The sequence below is a fragment of the Netta rufina genome (genome assembly GCF_964035555.1).
Source record: "Netta rufina genome assembly, chromosome: 1".
Classification (NCBI taxonomy): domain Eukaryota; kingdom Metazoa; phylum Chordata; class Aves; order Anseriformes; family Anatidae; genus Netta; species Netta rufina.
Window position 1 is genome coordinate 64,895,306 of NC_140123.1, and position 10,859 is coordinate 64,906,164.

Here is a 10,859-nt window from a genome sequence, read left to right on the forward strand (position 1 = left end):
GTGCTTCCACATGGTCTCTTCTTTCAGAGCATGGCAGCCCTCCTACCAATGAGTAGCTACTGTTTTTTCTTCTGCTAACCCGTCTTTCTGAAAAAGAAAAGAGAAGAAAACAAATGGTAAAGACAAAACCACCCTTTCCATATGAAGACCAAACAATACATACATTTATGTACAGTTCCTCCTCTTTGAACTGTACCAAATATTTCTGTCTTTTCTCTAATTTTCAACAACAGCAACAAAAGCAGTTTGTGGAAATTTCCTTTGCTATTCAAAACAGTTTTTTCTTAGCTCTCTGCTTAGCATGGAAAAGGCTATTTTCATCTTTCCAGTAAAGTTCCTCAGAAGAGAAAATGCATGTAAAATAGACCTTTCACATCAGCTTTCCAGAGGAAAAGCTGTATCATCTTCTACATCAAGGCAATCCACCAAGCTTTAGTCTTGGCTAGAGTTTAATTGTAACCAAAATTTTAGGAGGAGAATTTATTTCTTTACCCAGAAAGAATAATTTCAAGCTCAGTCCCTGAAGCTCCCATGTGCTTACAAAGGTTGGCAAAGCTCTGATATCAATGTCACTTCTCCTACATTTACCAGTGGACAGGTGTTCACCTTCATTATTTATGAAGTAGACAAACATCCAAAGCTTCGCATATCTCTCCTACCACAGACATGAATTTGTATAGACTCACACAGTGAACACAATGTGTGTGTGTATTTTGTGAAGCAACAGCAGCATGCTTTATGTGTAACTGTTTTGCCTGCAACCATGCAGAAAGCTGGCTAATTCTGCACCAGTGTTTCTATATATAAATAATAATAATAATAATAATAATAATGCAGATAGATATATGTAAGAATTTCCACTCCTCACCACACACACACACAAAAGCAAACAAACAAGCAAACAAAACAAAATGAAACAAACAAACAACAACAACAACAAAAACTTAATACCTATAGCTTGTTGCACTTAAAAATATGAAAACATATGTATGAAAATGTTTCTTTCAGGATTCATGTCCTCCTAGAACAACTACAGAGTTCAAAATGCAGCATCTGTTGCACTACTCCTAACTACTGCTTTTTGTAAATTGATTAGTAAAAAAAATAATAAAATGTGTTAACCAGTTGGAAAGATGAGAGTTCATCAGAGTGTACTGAAGATGTAGAGGGTGTTTTTTTTTTTTTTCTTCTATCAAAGTTGTTTGTCATGGTAAATGTTTATTGCAAGTATTTCTTATTACTATTTCCCTGCTTTCACAAAGTTGCTATGATAAGCATGTCTCATTATTGCAGTGATTTTGAACTATAATATATGCAATCTGTCTTAACTTTGTGTTGTGATAAATAAATGATGAAAAGATTACATACACTTTGCAGACCTTCCACTGTTTGGTCGTTTAGAACATGAATAGCTGATGTTTTCTGCTTACTCCCTCTACCTCCATTTAAGAGGCACATGGTCATTTAAATTGGTAAGGGTCTCAAGGAGCAAATCGAAGAGGGAGAACATTTGCAATCCTCTTTCTACCATTTTGGAAAAAAAAAAAAAAAAAAAAAAAAGCTGTCACAATTCTGGTTGCAGGCAGAAGGAAACTATTTGAGACTAACTGAGAATATGTTTTAATTTTACTCACAAATGTGTTTAAAGGAATAGAGTTAAAGTTTAGTAGAACAAAACACAAATAAAAGAACAACTCATTAAAACAATGATGTTGAGTGCTTCTCAGACTAATGGCACAACTGAAAAGAAAGCTGTGTGTGTGTGTGTGCATAGGAACAAAGCTTTGTGGCACTGTGTGGAAGGAGAGTTTCAGAAGGAAAAATTCACAGGAAGATAAGACTATATAGAGAAATGAACTGAAAAAGTTATCAGTTATAGTTGGTTTTTGGTTTCTTTTTTTTGTTTGTTTGTTTGGTTGGTTGTTTTTGTTTCATAATTCTGCTTATGCTCTATTTTATACAAATTAATCTATTATGTTCCCATTACTTCCAAGACAGTTTTGTCAAATCTGTTTGCACATGACTGTTTATTGAGGATGCAACTAGATCAGTCCTATCTGCTCCCCCCAAACCATATTGCAGAATCTGGCTTCAAAATTTGGAGAGACTTAAGTCTGATTTACACACAGATTAATTTGCACAGATGCAACTCCTCCCCCTTCCCCCTTCCCAAACTGAATGGGTTACACCTAGATAATCTGTAGCAAAGATTACTGCGTACCATCATAAATGCTTCTATGTGGGAATTAAGTTCACCAGAATAATCACAGGCCAAGGGTTTGGACTGTCATGGGATAATATTATCATTAAAGCACCACAGCATTGGAGTTAGACAAAGCCAAAGGTTATAATCTCTTTAGGAAATGTAACTTTATATATGCATCTCTGTGAACATCAAAATATAAGTAATAAAAAATAGATTTTTTTTCATACAGTTATTAAATATGCATATATATGCATTTAAAGAATGCATTTAAAAAGAAATATTAAACATTCATATTTATAGAAATCATAAAAGGACATCTGCTCACTGGTTGGCATTCACCTGATTATAATTCAACAGTCCCATACCACATGTGCAGGCAAAACCCAGGTTCCTCTTCTGTCATCCTCAGTGTACTGATTATCAGGGACTGTAGTAATAGGACAAGGGGTAATGGCTTAAAACCAAAAGAGGGGAGATTTAAATTAGATGTTAGGAAGAATTTTTTCACTTAGAGGGTGGTGGGGCACAGGTTTCCAACAGAAGCTGTGGATACCCCAGCTGGAGGTGTTCAAGGCCTGGTTGGATGAGGCTTTGGGCAACCTGGTCTGGTAGGAGGTGTCCCTGCCTGTGGCAGGGGGTTGGAACTGGGTGGAACTTCGTATTTCAATAAAGATTCCAAACTGCCATCCATTTACCTTGAAAGAATTGGTCTAATTCTTACTTAATGTTAGCATCTAACTGAATAATACACCTTATTCCTGAAAAACAGCTGAAGATGTGTGCTTGAAGTTTCACTTGTTTTCTTTTTCCCCCAAATACTTTGCTTTGGTAGAGGCTACTTTTTATTATCCCACTTTACTGATGACCCTTTGTACACCCCATTGTCCAAGCTCTACCTCCTGAACACTCCCAGTTTCTCAAAATCTGAGGACCATGAAGGACTGAACCCTTTCTAATTCTGCCAATTCTACTTCTCAAAAAAGAAAAACAAACAAAAATAATAATAATAATAATAATAAAAAACAGCTTGCAATTGTATTTGAAACACACAAATGAATATCCAGTTTGTTCCCTTGAATTAGTTTAAGTTTATATGGAATGGAAAACATACCCAAAGTGATACAAAACATATGGCCAGGTGGAACAGGCCAAAAGTTCATTTAATGTCACCAGTTGTTAAAAGCTTCATCTGGTAACTGATTTTGACATTAGTAATCTAAGCATACAGCAAAACAGACATCCAGTACTGCTTGCACTTTTCTCTGAAGCAGTCTGTTGGGAAAAAAAAAAAAAAAAAAAAAAAAAAAAGGTTTCAAAAGATGTTATATCAGCTTCTGAAAATACAGGCACTGATACTGAGAGTGCAAGGCTTCTTTTTGCACTTGCCAACACACATTAGTTTGAGCAGTATCTTGCAACAGTGAAGCTGTTTTTTCTTCTCTCATTTTGACCCAAAATAAGAACTAAATTATGAATGTAGAGGACATATCAGGTTTAAGGGTTTGAGATTTTTTTTTCCAAATGAACTCATTCTTTTTTTCTGATTGGCAGATTATCGTCTTCCCTTGCAAAGGCAACAGGTCAAAAATGATGCTTAGTTCACTTTAAATATTAACACCAAATAAAATTTCATAAAATAAAATCAAACTTCAAAATCATTTTGTTTAAAAAAAAAAAAAACTTACATTACTCTCTTACATTATACGTACATTATTCTCTTATATAGGGGAGATTAAAAAAACACTTATATTTACATATTCACACAGCCTTAGTCAGCGCATTACTGAGTAAATATTAAAATCAAATTTAAAAAGAGATTTTCATTCATTTATGAACTTACCTTTCTACTCAAATGTTATAATTTAAAAATATTCATAATATTTCAAAGACAATCCCAGTTGAAATTTTATGGCAGGAGTATAAATTACATGACCTTATGCCTAACTTATAGATATGTAGTGTTTAGTCTAATTAAGGGGGGAGAGAAAAATAATGTTATATTTTTGAGTTTGTGAGCACTAAACCTTGTCTTCCCAGTGCAAAACTGTGTGTTTAATGACAAGCACCCACAACCAGACAAAGTACCTCAGATAACTTTTTTTCAAAGAAAGTTGAAAGAAGATGAACTATGTGGGACTTCACAACACTGAGAACAAAACCCTCATCTGTTCTGGACTATTTTTTCCATTCCCTAAGTAACACTGCAACACATGTAAGTCTTCAGAAATAATAAAGAGAGCAGACTATTGTCCAGAAGTTTAGATAACTCCCAGCTCCCCAAACTTGCTGTCTGTGGCAGAACCTCTTGCATACAGACTTACAAACATACTTTGAGGAAAGTACAGTTCATGAAATGCAAATGAAAACAAACCAATAGCATGCATGCTATGAGATCCATCACTTTTGAAAATCACACTGTTCACTCAAGGGAAAATGCTAACGGTGTAGGAAAACAGTGTAAAAAAAAAAAAAAAAAAGAACAGAAAAAGGGGGAAAAAAAAAAAAGAATAAAAAAAAAAAAAGAGAGAAAAAAAAAAAAAAAAGAACCATGGCTTCTGAAGTTCAAGGTACTTTTAGTTAGAACTTTAAAAGTTAAAGCAGCCCCTCCGATGTGCAAAAAATTTCTCACACAGAAATCCCCCAACAAATGATCTGTGCCGAGGTGATAGGAAGTGTCTGCTCTTCAGAGCCTCAACCTCCAGCAGAGCAGCGAGCACCTTCTCAGCACACAAGTTTTTGGGCACTGCCCCAACAAATGCCAAATCTTCTTCAACCAAACCACCCAACTGCCTAGAGCTCGAGTTATGATCTCTCCTGCCGTTTGCAAACTTTTTACACTTATCTCGGGGGGAGATGACATAGAAAAGCAGAGGGTAAACTCACCTGCATCTAGCATCCAGAGCAACCGATGGAGGAAAAAATAAAAAATATTTTAAAATAATAATAATAATTATGAAAAAAAAAAAAAAGAGCTAAGTCTTCGGAAAAGGCGTCCTGAGCAGGGATGTGCAGGAGGGTGATGATGCCCGGCAGCAGCACGGCGGCTCACTTTCCGCGGGATGGATGCGGGGGGCTCGCTCCTCCCTCTCCCTTCTCCTCTCCACCCGGGCAGGCTGCGAAGACATCCAACTTCAGGGTGTCGGGGGAGAATAAATGCATCGAGAATAATAGGAGTAATAATAATAAAAATTAAGAAAAAGCCGAGGCACCGAGCGCCCCGCTCCCGCCTGCTGGCTGAACCAGACACGGGGCGGTGCTGCAGCCCGGGCCGCCCACACCCGGGCCGGGGGGGATCAGAGAGGGCAGTAGGGGGGCACTCAGCACCCTGCATTTTGGGAGCACCCCCGCATGGCTGACCCCGGCCTGTTGCAGGGCTGCTCCTCTGCTGCACGCCCTCCGGGCTCTGCCGGGGCATCTCTGCTCGCCCAGCACTGCTGCAGAAGAAGGTTGTGCTATATGCTCTTTGCACTCTTACTGCTGTGAAAATCTTTATTTATTTTTTTTTAATTTATTTTTAAGTAACCAGGTATAGCTACCTATTCAGCAGCTGATCAGCGATGCATTTTTTTTTTAAAACATTGTCAAAGATGTAACAGATGTGTCTTGGGTGTAATTTGTCAGTCACCTGCCTTGACTATGTTTTCCACATGTATCTTTTGTATTCTTGGCATTTTCAGCTCAAACAGGCACTAGTGCTTGCTGAAATCTGTGCTTTCAGAAATACATCTATCACAGAAATAGCATATGGCTTGAAAACTATATAATGCTGTGTCTTTCTGTTACTACTACTATCTACTACTACTCCTACTGCTTTGCTCTTTCTATAGAAGAAAAAAAAAAAAAAAAAAAGCCTGTGGGGAATGAATCATTGGGTAAAAATACTAAAGAAAAATATTCTGGAGAGTGCCTTGCTCTGCTGAACATCTCTTAGCTCTGGTTCTTACTGAACTACTAAAAAGAGTCTTTTAAATCTACAGAGCTCATTTAAAGCCTGTAAAGTGAACATGATAGCCAAACTACTACACCTCGGCTAGATTTAACCTTTTATCTAATCACATTTGTCAGCTTTTTCACCTTCTCTGGCTTAGAGATGGAAAAGCTGATGCACCTAATCATTAAAGAGCCCAGAAAAAATGCTGCTCTAGAATGTCCTCATAGAAACTCTTCCCCAGTGGAAGACTACTGGGAGAAGCCCCAGGTATCATTCATTGTACTGCTAACAATATTTTTGATTCAAAAATTCAGCATAAGTAAAACTATTTCATGAAATAAACCAAGAGCTTTCTGGTTAAATAAATGAGGAATACCTCTATTACTTTCAAAAAATACACAAAATCATAACTCTTCTCTGTAGGTTATCGCTGTAAATTAAGTACTGATTCTTCTAGGGGTGGGGTGGGGATAAAAATGAGGAAAGGAAAAAAAAAGACTAAAAGAGAAAAAAAAAAAAAAAGAACAATCAACAACAACCAAAATAACCTGTTAAGGTCACATTGAGAGAGAGAACGGGAGAGTGGGAGAGTACCTCCTTTAGAGATGCCTAACTAAAAATAAAAATAAATAAATAAATAAATAAATAAATAAATAAAAGTGTTATTTTTTCAATGTCAGTTGTAAAAGGTGTACCTTTGAAATTCTTCATTATGGCATCTAGTTGCAAAAACAAACATGGTTTCCAAATTCACATGCTTTCTGTGATTTCTCATCAGCATGAAACTCTGCTTCTATAGGTGTTGATTTGTACTTCATTACCTGATGTAACTTTAGATGAAGCTGCTTACTAAAGATTGCTGAATTAAAAGAGAATTTGGAGTTCAGTTTCCTGTTGCCAACTTTGAAGTTTTCAAAAAATGTGTTGCACCAAAAGAAAAAGGACAATTGTCAGCACAAGCAAATCATTGAGCAGTTTACATACCTGAATAATTTTTATGAATCTCCTTTTGTTTCAGTGAATTTGATTCAGGGCAGCTTGGCAGCATTACTAACTGCCAGTCTGTGCCATTGAAGAGCAGGTGGGCTGCTGTGCTCTGGATGACATCCATTTGGGGTTGTAATTCTGAGGTTCTGGTGGTGCTCCAGAAATTAAACTGGGCCTTTTGGTTTGAATTCCTTGTTTCATTTAACAAAAAAAAAAAAAAAAAAAAGGAAGTTGCTAGGGAATGCCAGAAGAAGGGACGGTAATTGAATCAAGTGGAAGCTATTCTGGGAACACCTGCTGTCATGTTCCCCCAACATGACTGTCAAACAGGTACTTCTGTACTGTCCTTCATCACCTCAGTCCTCTTGCTGCAGCAGCTGGAGATGCACACACAGGTGGAGAATTGGCTGCACACCAACATGTAACCTGGGTGGCCAGACTAAGAATGATGATTCTTGTACAAAGTTGAGAGTGTGTCTATAAAAATAGTCGTATTCTGTTTTCAGCAGCTGTCCTTAAATTTTCAAGAACATAAAAGATGTTGAAGATACATTTTTATATTGGGAACACTTTTTACTGTCCTCAGTTACAATCATTGTGACTTTCCTAATTCTCTTTGACAAAGACCCAGTTAGTCCAGATTGTTTTGCTCTGCGTTTTGTTCTTCAGTTTACCCTTCTTCAAGATCAACTAAGCACTAGGGATAACATCTCTTCTGATGGTCTTTAAAGGAAAAAAAATCTTGTCTTTTTCTCTAAAAAAGTCCTTCAAATTTACTTCAGTCATCATAATTTCATTGGGTTAACTCATAATGATAGAGCTGTGGCATTGGTGTATAGTGAGTTTATACATTTAGCATATTCTGAGACAGTAACTCTAAAAAGTGGTAGCACATTACTGTGAAAGCATGGCTTTATCAAGTAGTATTTTCTGATATCAGTAGGATCATTTTGTTTTGTATGACAGTGATAAAATAAGGAGAAACCATAAGGACAATAAAGGGAAACTCTTTCCTTCTGTCTGTCCACACCTGCAAAAATTTAGAATTCTTAAAATCTTTACTGTAAATGTATTTATTAGTGAACACAGGAAGTGAAACCAAAGGATCCTCTGATTATCACAATATCTCATAGTCTGTAGCTTGAAACCCTCAACTAGTTTATTTATAAAAAATGGCAGCAAGTGGTAAATGCATTGGCCTCATTTCCATATTTAGATGTTTTGGATGGCACAGATTTCACAGTTTGTGAGTTTGGAGAGAGAACAGCTGATGTGAGTCCAAGATTGAAATTGCTCATAATCTCCTTATTCTGCACAAAGCATACAATGATGATGAGACTCTGAAAACTACTACTAAAATTTAGGGTTAGATACAAAAAGAGTCATTCCAGTTTTGGAACAAGAGATAAGAATACATTACATCATAATAAAAACACTGGCAGAAGATTTTGGAAGGCCTTCTTGTAAGTGTGGAGAAAGATTGTTTTGTAAACCAACACAGAATATGGGAGTCAAATCCAGTTTAGCTAGAAAAAAAATATAGGTTCAGTTACCTACACAGAGGTATTTAATGTGTATATATTTATACAGGTATTAGGTATTAAAAGGTATTTAATATGTATATATATGACACTTACTTTCTGTATCAAGTATGAGATGTCCTTGAGTATCATCCAACACTTTTCTACCAGTCTAGAGTAGTGTGCCTCTCCAGAAGGTGTTCTTATGTCAAATGTTTCAAATATCCCATTGAATCTCATATGACACTAGATACCTATGGGCAGTCAACTTAGTCTCTTTGAGACTCCATCAGAATTGATATTACAGAAAAATTTAAGGATTTTTTCAAACAGTACTGAAATTTGTCACTAATGAGTGACTGTTACAGTGATGCAAGGACAAGAACATTCCACAAAGTGGTCTAATAAAAGATGTTATCTATATTTAAGGCAAGAACTTGTGTGCATAAGCCTTGTCTAGTTTTTCCAAGAATATTATCTAGTCTAATGAAAATACTAGTGTCCTCTAGAAACCTTATCTTACATGTCCTTTGAAAAACACAACAGCAGCATGACCATTTAGTGGTACAGTTCTTTTAGCTGGCCCTGTTATTTGAGCCCTCAGCTCCTGTTGCCCTTTTGGAGGTAGTTGTTTGCCTGTGTGTGCATACAAGCAACAGGGAAAAGAAATATTTGTTATGCTCACTCTTCCATATTTAGCTTCTTCAAGGTTATCTCTTCACTGTGCACTCAGTAATTAAAGCTGTCCCTAAACAGCCTCCCTAACAGACTCAACTACAGATGCTCCTTCAGTGATCCATACTACCACCCAAAAGTTCTCCTCATTTACCATATATACTTATCAGAGTTTGATATCAATCTTTCTTGCACCTCCATAGGTCTTCATAGAATCATAGAACAGCTTGGGTTGGAAAAGACCATAAAGATCATCTAGTTCCAACCCCCCTGACATGGGCAGGGATGCTATCCACTAGATCAGGTTGCCCAGGGCCTAGTCCAAAATTTACTTCATTAGGTATAGTACAAAGTATATAACACAACTGGCCCAGCTGATAGGTGAGACATATTTATTAGAAAAAATATGAAATGCACCCTGTCCCTTACCATGTTCTTTTTTCCATCACATACTGCCAGGAAGAATAGATGAAAAGTGTGGATATGTAGTAAAACTGCATATCTTATTATAAGATACAGTCATACATTGAAGATTGCATGTCATATAGAAGTCTGTACAAAACAGGGAATAAAGAATCTCTCATAGAATTGTAGAAACATAGAAATTCTTGGGTTGGAAAGGACTTTTAAGATCATTTAATTCCAACTCTCTCACAATAAGAAGGGATGCCACCCATTAGATCAGTTTGCCCAAAGCCTCATCCAACTTGGCCTTAAACACCTCCAGAGATGGGGCATCCACGTCTTCTCTGGACAACCTGTTCTAGTGCCACTCCACCCTCTGAGAGAAGAATTCCCTCCTAATATCTAATCTAAACATCCCTCTTTTAACTTAAAACCATTTTTCTTGTCATGTCTTTGTGTGTGCAAGCAAAAAGTTGCTCTCCATCTTTTTTATAAGACTTTAAGAACTGAAAAGCTGAAATGAGGTCTCCCCAGAACCTTCTCTTCTTCAGTCCATACAACTCCAGCACTCTCAACCTTTCTTCATAGGAGAGGTAATCTAGTCCCTTCATAATCTTCATGGAAGTCCTCATGACCCTCTCTAACAGATCACTATCTTTCTTGTGCTCAGTACCCCAGACTTGGATGCAGTACTCCAGGTGGGGTCTCACAAGGGCAGAGCAGAGGGGGACAATCCCCTCCCTCATCCTGCTGGACACCCCTCTGTTGGTGCAGCCCAGGATGCAGTTGGCCTTCTGGGCTGCAAGCACACACTGCTGGCTCATATCAAGCCTTCTGTCCACCAGAAACTCTCAAGTCTTTCACTGCAGGGCTGCTCTCAATGAGTTCTCCCAGCCTTTATTCACGTCTGGGATTGCCCTGACCCAGGTGCAGCGTCTTGAACTTGGACTGATCCTCATTAGGTACACATGGGCCCAGTTTTCTAGCTTATCTGTGTTCCTTTGGATGACATCTCTTCCTTCTGTTGCATCGACATCACCACTCAGCTTGGTGTCATCTACAAACTTGCTGAGGGCGCACTCAATCCTATTGTCTAGATCATTGATGAAGATATTAAACAGCACTGATCCCAGGA